Genomic DNA, 13384 nt, shown 5'->3' with positions numbered 1-13384 from the left:
GTGTAGGGTAAGTTCTCCACACCTCTCCTGGATTCCGCGTCAGCAGACCATTGGTGTAGCCAGAGTCCTCTACGAGCTGAGACAGACATAGAAGATATCCCTGCAGCCGTCTAACCCAGGTCTTTTATTCATAGTATCCAATTCCTCAAGTAACGTGGCTGACCACTTTACTATAGCTTTAGAGATCTATGCACAGGCAATAGTAGGTCGTAGTATCGCCCATGAAGCAGTGTATATGGATTTAAGCGTAGTGTCAAATTTGCGTTCAGCCGGTTCTTTTAACACGGTAGATCCCGGGACAGGTAAAACCACCTTCTTTGATAGTCTGGAAACAGATGCGTCAACTATAGGTGGGTTTCCCCATTTCTTTCTATCCTCCTCACGGAAGGGAAAAGAAACTAGAACCTTCCTGGGAATCTGGATTTTTTTTCTCCGGGTTTTCCGAGGATTTTTCAAATATAGCGTTTAATTCTTTAGACGCAGGGAAGTTTAGCGAGGCTTTCTTATTATCCGTGAAGTAAGCCTCCTCAACCTGTTCGGGTGTTGTGTCAGCAATATTCAACACATCTCTAATGGCCTCAATCATCAACTGCACCCCTTTGGCAAGAGATGCCGTCCCCAGCAGGACATCCCCATCACCGTCCGCCGTGTGACAATCGGTATCCATGTCATCTTGCACAATCTGGGCAGGAGCACATTTTTGAGGGTGTATGCTAGGGGGGCCTGAAGGAACAGCACCAGACCAAACCCCCATAGAGTTCTGTAAAACCTGAGTTGCAGTCTCAGTCTGTGCTACACTAGCAGAAATCTGAGAAATCATACTCTTAATAGAGGCTAACCACTCAGGTTCCTTTGCAGGGATCTGTAATAAACCAGTACAATCTTGAGTACATGGAATGGGATGGAATTATCCTCTGCAGCATATGACACAGAGTCCCTAGACATGGCGTTTGGAAACGGCAAACACTCCACACACACAGGGAAATGACAGACACAGTTTCCCCCCCAAGAATGCCAAGAGAGCCACAGAGATTGGAGCCAACCCAAACACAGCGCTTTTCAGATGAGAGAAGCCCCTATCTAGCGCTTACTGTGCACCTTAATTAGTTACACAGTATTCACGCAGCCTCTCCCCCCCCTTCTACAACCCCCTGGGACAGTACAAGATAGCTGGAGTTGAAAAGGAGGGACAGCTCTTCCTGTTGCCAGCAGCCTCCCTGTGCCTAAAACTCTAAAATAAAAATAAAACTAGAAGAATCCCTATGGAGCTCCCCTAGCTGTGACTGGCTCCTCCGGGCACATTTTCTAAACTGAGTCTGGTAGGAGGGGCATAGAGGGAGGAGCCAGCCAACACTATTAAACGCTTAAAGTACCAATGGCTCCAGGTGGACCAGTCTACCATGGCACTAATGTGGACCCCAGCATTCTCTAGGATGTAAGAGAAACGTAGTACGTAGTGTGTAGTGTGTGTGTGTGTGTGTGTGTGTGTGTGTGTGTGTGTGTGTGTGTGTGTGTGTGTATATGTGGCAGTGGTGGATGTGTGTATTGTGTGGGTGTGTGTATGTGGGATCAAGTTTGCACTGTATGTATGTGTAGTGTGCACTGCTATATGTGGTGCTGGGTTTGTGTACAGCAAGTGTCTGTGTGTGTATATGTGGTGTGTCATTTAATACAATATTTTTAATAACTTTGTGTATTAAACAAAGTTTGTGTACATTGAGCCATCAGAAAACAAAGGTTTCACTATCTCACTCAAAAAATTCCTTATTTCGGAATATTTCGTATTTTGGAATATTTGGATATAGGATACTCAACCTGTATGTGGTGGTATGCAGGGGTTAAAATAAGCACAGGCCAAAACTGTGTTGCATCTGTTGTATTTGGTTCCACCTTCGCCAGCTCACCTTGTAGTTGTAGTGTGTGTGTGCAATGTTCCTTTAGACGGTATGGGGATTAGGCCCTGTGTAAATTTCAGCTCCTGGTCCATGTGGACCTTAATCTGGCACTGGGCGGGGGGGAAGCTTAATGAGTAGAACGGAATTGCAACGTTCTATACTACCGACTGAATTCATTTAAGACAATGTTTTATAATAAACTAGCTTTTTGCTATTTTCATTGCGCCCATCTTCAAAGTTTAAAAATTCACTAACCAACCCCTAAAAGAATTAGCATGAAGATACATAGCCTACACGTTAACGGACAGTCTAAGGAACATATCAATTTTCAAAATGCAATAAGTTTAGCGACCCCGAAAACTATGGATTTGACACAGTCGGTCATTTTGGACATTTTATTTTTCACCCCCATGCTGATAGGGGCTGATCCTGGACTTCGGCATCGGGAGTGTCACTATTCATCTCTGTGACCCAGAAAACTATTGATTTTTACATGTTACCCCACCCCACGGTATTTTCTTTATTTTTTTTAAGGATCACAGAAATTTGTTAGAGAAGATTTTTCATTGCAGACCTGTGTAATTAAATAATAAGTCAACATGAAGTACATGTTGCTCATGATTCAGTAGGTGGAGGAACTTTAGAAACAGTGGGGGGCCTTCAGCCACTTCATTTTAAAATATCTGCGGGCTAACGTGCAAACCAAGTTCTCGCTACTATGACCTTCACTAAAGTAATGAGACATAGGGTGCATCTATAAAGTATTATTATTATAAAGGGGAGAACTCCAAGAAGATCTTGGAGGTGCAAGTCCACCTTCCATGACCTCAACCACATAATTCAGCGAGCCAGTATAGACGTAGTGGACGCCTTGGCCGCCATTACACCTGCCTCAGAGGACGACTCCTGAATATAGTGGGAGGCTGTGGTAAGAGGAGACAGATATTGTCTGGCAGTGTCCGATATATCCTGAGGCAGCTCTTCCTCTAATGCCTGAACCCATGCTTCAATTCCTTTTGCGGCCCAGGAGGCTGCTATAGTGGGTCTATGTACAGCACCAGTAAGGTAGTAAACAGACTTGAGGCATCCCTCCAGACACTTATCCGTCGGTTCCTTCAGTGAGGTGACAGTGGTGATAGGCAGAGTAGGTGACACCACAAGACGAGTGACATGAGAGTCCACTGGCGGTGGATTTTCCCACTTGTTACTCAACTCCGCAGGGATAGGATAACGGAGCTAGCATCTTCTTAGACAGGGAGAATTTCTTTCCTGGAGAAGACCAGGGTTCCTGACGTATAACTATTAAATGGTCAGAATGTGGTAAGACTACTTTAGCAACCTTCTGACGTTTGAACGCATCAGGTTTCTTAGACCCAGTAGTGGGATCTACCTCATCATCAATTTGTAGAATCAGCTTAATAGCCTCCACTAGGTCAGGAACATCAACCTGAATTGTAGGTTCCTCGTCAGAAGCAACCGTACCCTTGTCTGATGGATCAGTATATTCCCCATCCTCATCAGAAGAATTATCTGAATTATTAGTGGATTGTGAGGATGAAGCGGCCCGCTTAGATGACCCCTTGACCCCAGAGGGACATGGGGTAGACTTTGTCTAACCAAAGATTGATTTAATTGTTGTATCTGGGCAGACAGTGTCCGCCCAGGGCAGATTCACTACAGGGACAATATGTGGCTGCAATGGCACAGGAGGTCCCAAAGTGGGCATAAGAAGTGTCACAAGCGTATTCAGCATACTAGAGAACGCTGCCCAAGGTGGCTCCTGATTGGCTACAGGGGCTGCGGACTGACGGAGATGTATGGCACCCAGTACACAGACCATCAGTTAAAACTTCCCCCTCATGTAAATCCTTGGTGCAAGCACTGCATGATGCAGGAGGGCCCGCGGATTTCCCGCCCTAGAGCGTAACCGTACAATACCTGCAAAACACTCCCTTATTTGACAGTAATTGCAGAACATAAACAGAGAATAAATGCAGTATGAGGTGACTGAAGAGCGCAGTAAAACACACTTAACTATATATACTGCGCAGCACTATATATAATTAGACCCCGACACACCTAGCCCCCCAGGGTACAGGATACAGTGATAGCTATAGCTGTGATACACTGAAAGTGAAAATCATACAGCAGATGCAGGTACACACAGACACAGTGACAATGCAGATAATTATTTTAGGCACAGCCAGAGACTGGATGTATATATCAGAACACTTGTACCAAATATTCTGGTAGAGAGACACTTATTCTTAACGAACACGGTCTTTAAAATGACATGTAGAATACTTAAGTGACTGTAAAATCACAGCGCTGATGAAGCAGACGGATTTACAGAGGAGACTTTGCCCTGAATCCCGGAGACCAGATGCAGCTACTTGAGAAGATGGCGCCGAATTCTCAGTCAGGGAGTGAGGGAGAGTGGTAAGCAGCCAGGGCGGGACCACCAGTAGTAGATGGCGCCCGGAGCTGGGGGAGGGGCTACAGGTCAGCACCTTATCCCGTGCTGGTCCTCATCACCGGGTACTGTGGAGCCTTATCAAAACGGATTTTACACAATCTGACCTGTGCTCCCTGCCATGGTGGATATAGTGGGGTCCCTGTACTGACAGTGTCCACGCCAGCGACGTCGTCCGTCTCCTGGGACCCTGACCGGAACACGATTTAGCGGCAGGTCCCGCCTGGGGACCCTCTTACCTCCTGCCTAAGAAGCAGCCAAGCGATCCAGGAGAGTGTCAACGGTGGTGTGCCTGGGAACCAGAGCGGCTCCGCTGCAAGTACCTGGGAACACTGTCAGCGGGAGTATACAGCGATGCTGGGGAGGTGATGGGAGCCGCAGCACAGTATGTCACAATGACATATAAAGTACTTCTCTCAATCAAGATGTTAACTGTGGCAAGCACGCATATGCAAAACAATGTTCAATTCTTCTACGGATTATTGTAGCGCTCAGTGTTAGTCATGCAGTTAATTTCTGCTGACAATAATTACAATGTATTCAGCATGGCCACGCTATTCACGCCTTCATCCTATTGCCAAAACTCCAGTCAAAGAACCATATACAGCTCACCAGTCCTTTATCTGACTGATTTTTATAGCTACAGATGGCCATATTAGACTCCACTCTAAACGTGTTTCTCAGTTATTACGTCCAATCAGCGACTTCCTCAATTGATCCGGCATAAAGTGGACATTAAGACCAGCATAAACAGAGGGTATGTGATCCCATAAAGCCCAGGCACTGGATCATATATTTAACGGTAGAGGGGGATGAAACTAGAGGGATCTAACCAAACTGAGTTTGCATAGCATGCCTGATTTGTAAACACCGGTAAAAGGCTAGATTAGGAAGTCCAAATTGAATTTGAGTACATACTTCATATAATTATAGCTCAAAGAAATAACCCTGCGCAAAATTCAAATATTATCCATAGTATGTTTATAAAGTTCGGGGTACAAAGGATTAAGGGGCCTGAAGGAGTAGAGGAGGCAAATGAATGCAGAGAAACTGGAGAGTAAAAATTGTAGAGGGGAGAGAGAGGACCCCATCTGATCGGCTAGAAAACCAACCAAAAGTGTTACCCCCACCAGAGGATGCCCAACCGGCAAAGTGCACCAATTGAGAGGCCATGTAATATAGTTGAAGGTTAGGTAGGCCTTACTTTATTTATCCCAGTTAATAAGTAAACTGGAAAAGCCACCAAAAGTGTAAACCACCCTCAGCACAGAATCCAATGACCCATTAGCATTAGCCTGGAACAAGAGCATGTCATCCGCGTACAAAGCTATAATATCCCCCATCACCCCAACTCGAAGGCCATGTATTTCAGGAGCAGTATGCAGAAGACACCAAAGGCTTGATAGCCTATGCAAACAGGGAAAGGGGGCAACCCTACAGAATCCACCTAGTAAGTGAGCAGGGATCTGTAGTATAGTAGTCACCGACAGAGACTCAGGTTGCCAGGGAAGAAAACAACTGAATCAAGGTCCAAATTTGCGTAGAACCACCCATAAATAACCCCATTCAACAGAATCAAAACCTTGGCAGCATCCAAAGACAAAACCACGGCCCCTGGTACAACAAAGTCACTCCTCTCCAAATGATAGAAGAGTCTGAGAAAATTCTGAGTAGCGGACTTCCCAGGCATGAAACCCAGCTAATAGAAGTGCATTATGATGGTATGTAATTCAAACATATAGCCAGCCAATCATTTACCTTAATGTCTGTGGGAAAAAGAAAAAAAAAAAAGGAGATATGGGCCAATAAGACTCCAGTAAAGTGGGATCTTTATTCAGTTTGGAAAGCACTATTTAACGGCTTTAGACGTAGATGAGCATTTAGAAGTCATACAGAGCAATAAAAAAAAAAAAAAAACCAACAGATGGAGTACAAAGACATCCTTGACGTTTTTTATACACCACCACAGGAATCGCATCACAGCCAGAATCCTAAAGCTGCATACACACTGGGCAGACATACACACTAGGCAGACACAGCTGGGCTGAAAATCGATCAGTGCATACACACCGAGATATTTCCCCCCCTGCCCAGCGATGTCAGTGGGGATGAACGGCTTTCCACAGCAGGACGCTATGGAAAGCCGTTCACCCCGCCGTTCATCTACTGGTGATACCAGCAGATGAACGGCTGCAGCCGGCGATGAAGCGGGAGCGCGCATCATCGCTCATCGCCAGGGCATACACACTGGGTGGCTTTGAGCTGTAAGCAGCTCAACACACCAAAAGGGAGCTGCTTTCAGCCCAAAATCACCCGGTGTGTATGGGCCTTTAGAGGCAGGGAATGAAGAAATAAAGTAAAGTCCAATTCCTCCGACATAAACGGAGCCTCCAGGAAATAAACACCTTCCTGAGACAGTCATTGTAACGTGACCTGGGAGACAGAGTAGGGACCCTGCAGATCTATAAATTAGAGTATTACTAAAAAAAAAAAAAAAAACCTCAGAAACAGTTGCGAGTTCCAAATAACCAGAACTGCAAGTGTCCACTTTTGACAGAAAAGCCAAATAGCTACCACCCACCTCTGCTTGGGAATATTGGCAATGTTTGGAAAACAATTGGATTGGTCATACAGGTAATTTGACCATTCCCTCTGAGCCTCAAGCCACAAAATATGGTCAGAGACCTCCCTAGTCAGAATGTAGCAGGCTTCCAACTGACAAAGCTGTTCAAGCAATTGCTTCCGCCTTCCTATTCAATGCCTTAATCTCAGCCACTCTAATACCCCTTTCACACCGCACAAATAACCCAGTATCGACCCGGCATATTGCCGGTTCGGTATGCAGTGTTAAAGGGGCATTGCTGAAATCGCGGGTCACCTGACCCGGCAATTCAACCCAGGTATAAAGCAGTGTTATACCCGGGTTGAATACCGGGTCAGTGGCTGTGTAAACGGGCTCCCGGGCCGATGCGACCCGGGACCCGTGTACTAGATACAGAGAGGCGGCGCGGAGATGAGCTCATCTCCCAGCGCCGAATCCACCTCGGCTCCCCCGCTGCTATGACAACCCACCCGGCATACTGCCAGGTCGGGAAACCCTGCAGCAGCTGCCAATGCTGGATCCCACCCGGGAAGGACCAGTTTCCAATTCCCGGGTGGGATCCGGCATTGGCAGTGTGAAAGGGGTATTAATAAATTAAGCCCAAACACAGGCCTTAAACTGTCATACAGAACAGCAGCAAGAATTACTGGATATAGCTCTAGGTAAACACTCCACATCTAAAACACTAAGGGAAAAGGACAGGGGATATAAATATTAAATCAATCCGAGAGTATGAAAAGTGGTGGAATGACAGGAGTATTGTGCTGCAGAAGGGTGACGGGCCCTGTACACATCCAATAAGCGAAGTTCCAAAATCCATTTAGAGAAAGGAATAGTTAGGGGGAACCAAAAAGGTAGAGAATTCCCTCAAACAATCCAGTGCAGAATACACATTATTGAAGTCACCCAAGCAAAAAACTGACGGGTTAGGGGACTGTGCAATAAACAAAGCTGCTATGCGGAGATTATCATTGCTATTGGGAGGAAGTATATAAACTGCTAAAATGTTAACACATGCTCGAAGAAAAATAGAACTGCCATGAAAGTCAATCTGACCAAGTTCCAGATGAAAGTTATTTCTTGACCAATATGGAGACACTCCTAGTGTTACCGGAGAAATGGGAATGATACATTCAGCCAATCAGTGGTTTTTTCAAAGCAAACCTACGCCCCACCAGGTGAGTCTCAGAAAGACACAATGTCAGCGCAATATTTCTTAATTTGGGACAACACCTCTTAGGTTTATCATTTAGGCCCTTGACATTCCCGCCAAGCAGATGGAGCACCTCAACTACAGAAGACTCATTCCTCTAAATAAGAGTAGTACAGGAGAAAAATAACAAAAAAAGTGAACGACAGGCTAGCCAATCCACAGGAAGTACAAGAAACACGTAATCTAACATAGGAACAATAAAGCATACAAATGATATATGCACGGATCAGCAGATAACTAGTGAATACAGGGAGTTATTCAGGTTTGATAGCAAACTAAAAAAGGCACACTAATAGGCAAAACCCATGCTGCACTGCAGATGTAACATGTGCATAGAGAGTTAGATTTGGGTGGGTCATATTGTTTCTGTGCAGGGTAAATACACTGCAATTTAGATTTCAGTTTGAACACACCCTATAAAAACCTAAAATCACTCTGAACATTACTTCCTCCCACTCCTATATCCAAGATTTTTAACGTGCTGCTTCCTTACTCTGGAATTCTCTACCTCTCCACAGAACTTCTAACGGGCTCTTAAGACCCACTTCTTTACCAAACCAAGCTAAATCTCATCCTAACCCTTTGTCCCACGCTCGGTCTACCCCATCTGTGTCACCCCTGTTTGTCTGCCTCTCCCCTTTAGAATGTAAGCTCTCACGAGTAGGGCCCTCTTCCCTCATGTGCTTATCCTTTTCTTACTTTAATAATCCTCAACTGGCCAAATCCTGCAGATCTCGGCCACCTTGATAATTATCAGTGTCGTCTACTGATGTAGTTATGCTTAGCTGCCCTGTACTTGTCCTATATTGTCTTCAACTGTTAATCACTGTTTTCCGGTTTTGATTATGTGCATATGTACTCTGTAACCGAGCGCTGCAGAACCCTTGTGGCGCCATATAAATAAAGGATAACAACAACATTTAACTTCAGCGCCACCTGCAGTGCAAGATGGTTTTGACCATTAGTGTGCTTTTTTGGTTTGCTAAGAAACCTAAATAAATGGCCCACAGTGTAGCCACCAGCTAAACATAACAGTACTAGCAATGATAATACAATTGCAAAAATGATAAGGGAATAAAAAAAACACAGTGAACCAACTCCAGCCCACTCTGGATGACTGCTGAGAACTATGGTATACCTAGATCCCTAACTTAAAAAGAAATATGAAGAGAAGAAAAAAAAAACTAAGCTAAAAGCTAAAAACTATAAACCATGAACGATAAGTGGGGACTCTAAGAGAACCTAATGTTAATTCTAGTGAAGAACCCTTGCTTCATAAAAAAAAACAAAAAAAAAAAACACAGTCCTTAAAAAAAGTGCCAACAGCAAATATAAAAACAGTTAAATGTTAAAAAGCCCACCCATAATAAACAAAGGCACAATAAGGAGGCAATAGTTAAGTAAAAAGTGATCACTGAGGAAACACATGGTATAACCCGATCAACGATGTACTCGCGGGAGGTGGTCCAGGGAGGTGGTCCAGTCAAAACTCTGCAATGAGAGAACCCATCATGCACCATAAGGAGGAGAGCAGGGAAGAGCATAGAATATTGAATCTGCATATCACAGAGTTTCTACTTGATTTGCAAGAACTGTGAGCAAGATTTTTGAACATCCAGAGCAAAATCCAGAGAGACAGAAAGAGTGATTATCATACTTAAGAGGGCCATGGTGAAGGTCACAAGACAGCATCCCGATCCTTAAAGCGGAGGACGTCAGCTATACAAGTCCAAGATGGGGCACCCGGCGGAGGCGGCTGTGATGTAAGTCGGTGAGCCCACTCCACAGTAAAATGAGGAGTAAAGGCATACTTATCAGTCTATCTCCAGGAAGTACTCTGGTGCAGAGCCTTCCACTCTTTGCTGCGTTTGAGTCGACCTTTCATGTTTGATAGTTTGGACTTAACCAAAGTCAACCGGGAATACTTATCCTGCATGGGAGAAGTAAGATCCTGCACAGCAGATTTCCTATGCTCTACCTCACCAACCCACTCACGGATTTTCTGAAGAACGTGGTGCAGCAGGGAAATATCTAGTTGCAGCTGTCCTATCTGGTCAGTAACATGCTGCTCAGAAGAGGCGACAGCCTGAAGAATCTCCCGCAGGATTGGAGGAGGTCACCTGGATTATTTGCTGAAGTGGTGTGTGGTGGACAGAGTAGAGCAGTCGTAGGGGGATCAGCCCATGGAGGGCCTTGTGAGGAACAGGCAAAATTTGGTTTATTTTTTTACATGATCTGGCCACTCAGAAGTTATTTGCTCATTTATCGCAGGACTGCTGGCATTCATTATATTCAATGTCCATCATTTAGCCAGGTGTTTATTTTTTTTTCAGTCTACTGCAAGAATTGCTCTCTAACAAAAAAGAAGTTTAATACACAAAAGTGATTGATGCGAATTTTTTTAGATGGGTTAAGTTTCCCACTTACGAAGCTTTTTAACGTCATACTTCCACAAAAAAAAAAGTTTTAATCTATTTGAAGGCATGTCCCTTTAAGATGAAGGAATATTATCTCCATTCTATTTGCAATCAACCTTCAGAGGACACCAAATGCCAAACAACTCTGTGCAGTGAACTAGAAGCCTTGCCCCCAGTGAACAAAGTTAATTACTTAATGACTAGAAGGTATTTATCCCTCCATATTTTGTTACTTTTTATAAATGTACCAATTCACCAAATATATTTTTATTTCCTACACTGCACAAGTGTATAATGTTTTTTGGGACAGATCAAGATCAATGGACGAAAAAAAAAAAAAAAAAAAAAAATATATATATATATATATATATATATATATATATATATATATATATATATATATATATATATATATATATATATATATATATATATATATATATATATATATATATATATATATACTTTTCTATAGTTCATTAAAAAAAAATGGTATACAGCAAAATATTTGTACAAAAGCTTTAAGCCAGTTCTTCCAAGAAAGCCCATAGCAAATAACATTTTCTCCCCACAATGGAATATCAGTATTGTACACCAATAAAAAGCTCTGGGCACACAAATTTGGAAAGTTCTTGTAAAGGTGGAAGAGCTGGGGGGGTGGCAGACAATAATAACGGAGGACAGTCAGAGAGATCGCCTCTAAAATCATCTTTTTGTCTTACAAGGGTAAAAATCATATCAAATTTGGAAACCAATGAAATGTCGACATAACAGAATGTCAACATATCATCTCTGGTGGGCCAGTGATCCCTTACACGGTCTTGGTGGCTTCTGGGTCCAAGCGATCGTGTGATTGTCAGTTCCGGCAGAATAATCTGTTGCACCAGTGTTCGAATACTGTCCCCCGATCCCGAACCCTCCCGTCCCGTCCCGTCCCACAGCCTGATCCTAATGTTGACATTCTGACGTTAGCATTTCAAAAATCAACATTCAAAGAGGGGGATTCAATTGTTTTTTCATGCCCAAGCTCCCATCTAAAGTGACTGGAGATTGTGGGGAGATATTCATATTTACATTTTTTTTTTAGCATGTCCCACCCAAATAGACCAGGTTTATCAACGTGAAGCGGCTGCACTCATCAAAATCTATTGTTGTATTTCTCAATGTACTGACTTAAAAGAATATAACAAAAATAATTGGGAGATTAAAAAATGAAAATCAGAATTATTTAACAAAATGTTATCTAAATATTTGTCTCCTCAAAGTATCCAACTTTTGCAGACAGAACCACCACCAAATAGATCTAATACTGTTTGATTACATTTCTTCCTAACACTTGCAGAAGTTCCCACAAATGTGATACACTTGGTATCATTACCAAGTGTAGGTAGCTTTACTTTCACTCTTCTGTCCAGATCATCTCAAACCAGCTTGATGGAGATTACTTGTGAAGACTGCGCTGGCCATTCATGATTTGAAGGCTCCCATATTTTCCTCAAAAGGTGGTTCTGATACAGCCTGGCCTTTTGGTTCATTATCTTACTGCAGCATGAAACCTTGACCAACTAGGCCTAGACCAAAGAGTATTGCATCATGCTGCATGGTTGCTCTTTTGGTTCAGAGTGCAAGGCATGCTGGGCAAGTCCCTGACTTGGGATCCAGCAAAAGAGCACCAGATCATCATACTCCCTTCTCCACTTTTGACAATTGCTATCACAGGGGACTTAATAGCAAAAGTACACCATTACCCTAAATTTGGGGCTTCGTAAATAAACGCACACACTGAGGAACTATCCTTTTGCCTACTCGGCGGCATACACCTTCCAGTCGTCAGTCTACAGGTTGTGCGTCATTGCCCAGACAAGCCTCTTTGACAGTGCTGTAGAACAGCTGTAAGCTTTTAACATATTACTTGTTTCCTGAAATGGATTTTTATTCTAATAACTTTGAAATTTACTAAATCTTAAAGTTTCAATATCCTAATATTTTTTCTTAACCTCCAGCAGTTTCCCAGTTATCTTTGTGACATTTCAGGCTATTCAATGAACTCGAATTACTTAATTTCAATAATACTGGAAGTATGATGTGATTCTAAAACTTTTGATGTGGAGTCTGCCAAGCAAATCTGCTTAAGTTCCCTAATATCTACCAAGTGTTATAATCCACCAAGCCTTTTTGCCATCAACTCACTTTTCTTCTCTATTCTCCTGCACTACCTCCTGATCCCACCCTCCCAGCCCAAGGCTTTGCCCTCTTCGTCAAATACAAACATCAAAGCAGTTTACATAATATATCCTCAGGTCAAACCCTGCACGCCCCATGCATCACCTCAGTTAAAGCTCACCAGTGTAAAGGCTTTCTTTTGCCACCATTGTCCCCCCTCTTCTGAGAGACATCTTTCATTACATTGGATTTTGTGACACATTTCCCGATTTCCCTACTACTCATCCAATCACACAGACACAAAAGTGTACATACAGGCTATTTACACAGGTCACAGTGCATTTTGGTCTCCAGAAAAATGTCTGCCACTTGCCTTTGAGATTCGTAATAAATTTCTCTAAAGGTGGGTACACACTATTAGATATATCTGCAGATCAATTGATCTGCAGATATATCTATGTACGGATCGGGCAGTGTGCTGTGCATACACACAGCCCGATCCGTCGGGGGACTGACGTCATGAACTGGGCGGGCGGGCGCTCGCGTCTGCCCAGTTCACCTGTCAATCACCGCCGGCCGCCGCCGCATGTGTACGGGCGGTCTCGTACACACACAGCGACG

General features: G+C 43.6%; 1 protein-coding gene across 1 annotated transcript in view; it reads right to left on the bottom strand.

Moving 5' to 3' along the window:
• Positions 1-13384, bottom strand: part of TNPO3 (transportin 3) — a 228239-nt gene that overhangs the window by 166384 nt on the left and 48471 nt on the right. The gene's annotated exons all lie outside the window — the stretch shown is intronic.

This window comes from Pseudophryne corroboree, chromosome 6, assembly GCF_028390025.1.
Source record: "Pseudophryne corroboree isolate aPseCor3 chromosome 6, aPseCor3.hap2, whole genome shotgun sequence".
NCBI classification, from domain to species: Eukaryota; Metazoa; Chordata; class Amphibia; order Anura; family Myobatrachidae; genus Pseudophryne; species Pseudophryne corroboree.
The sequence above is the reverse complement of the archived record's forward strand: the minus strand, read 5'-3'. Positions and strand labels throughout refer to the sequence as shown.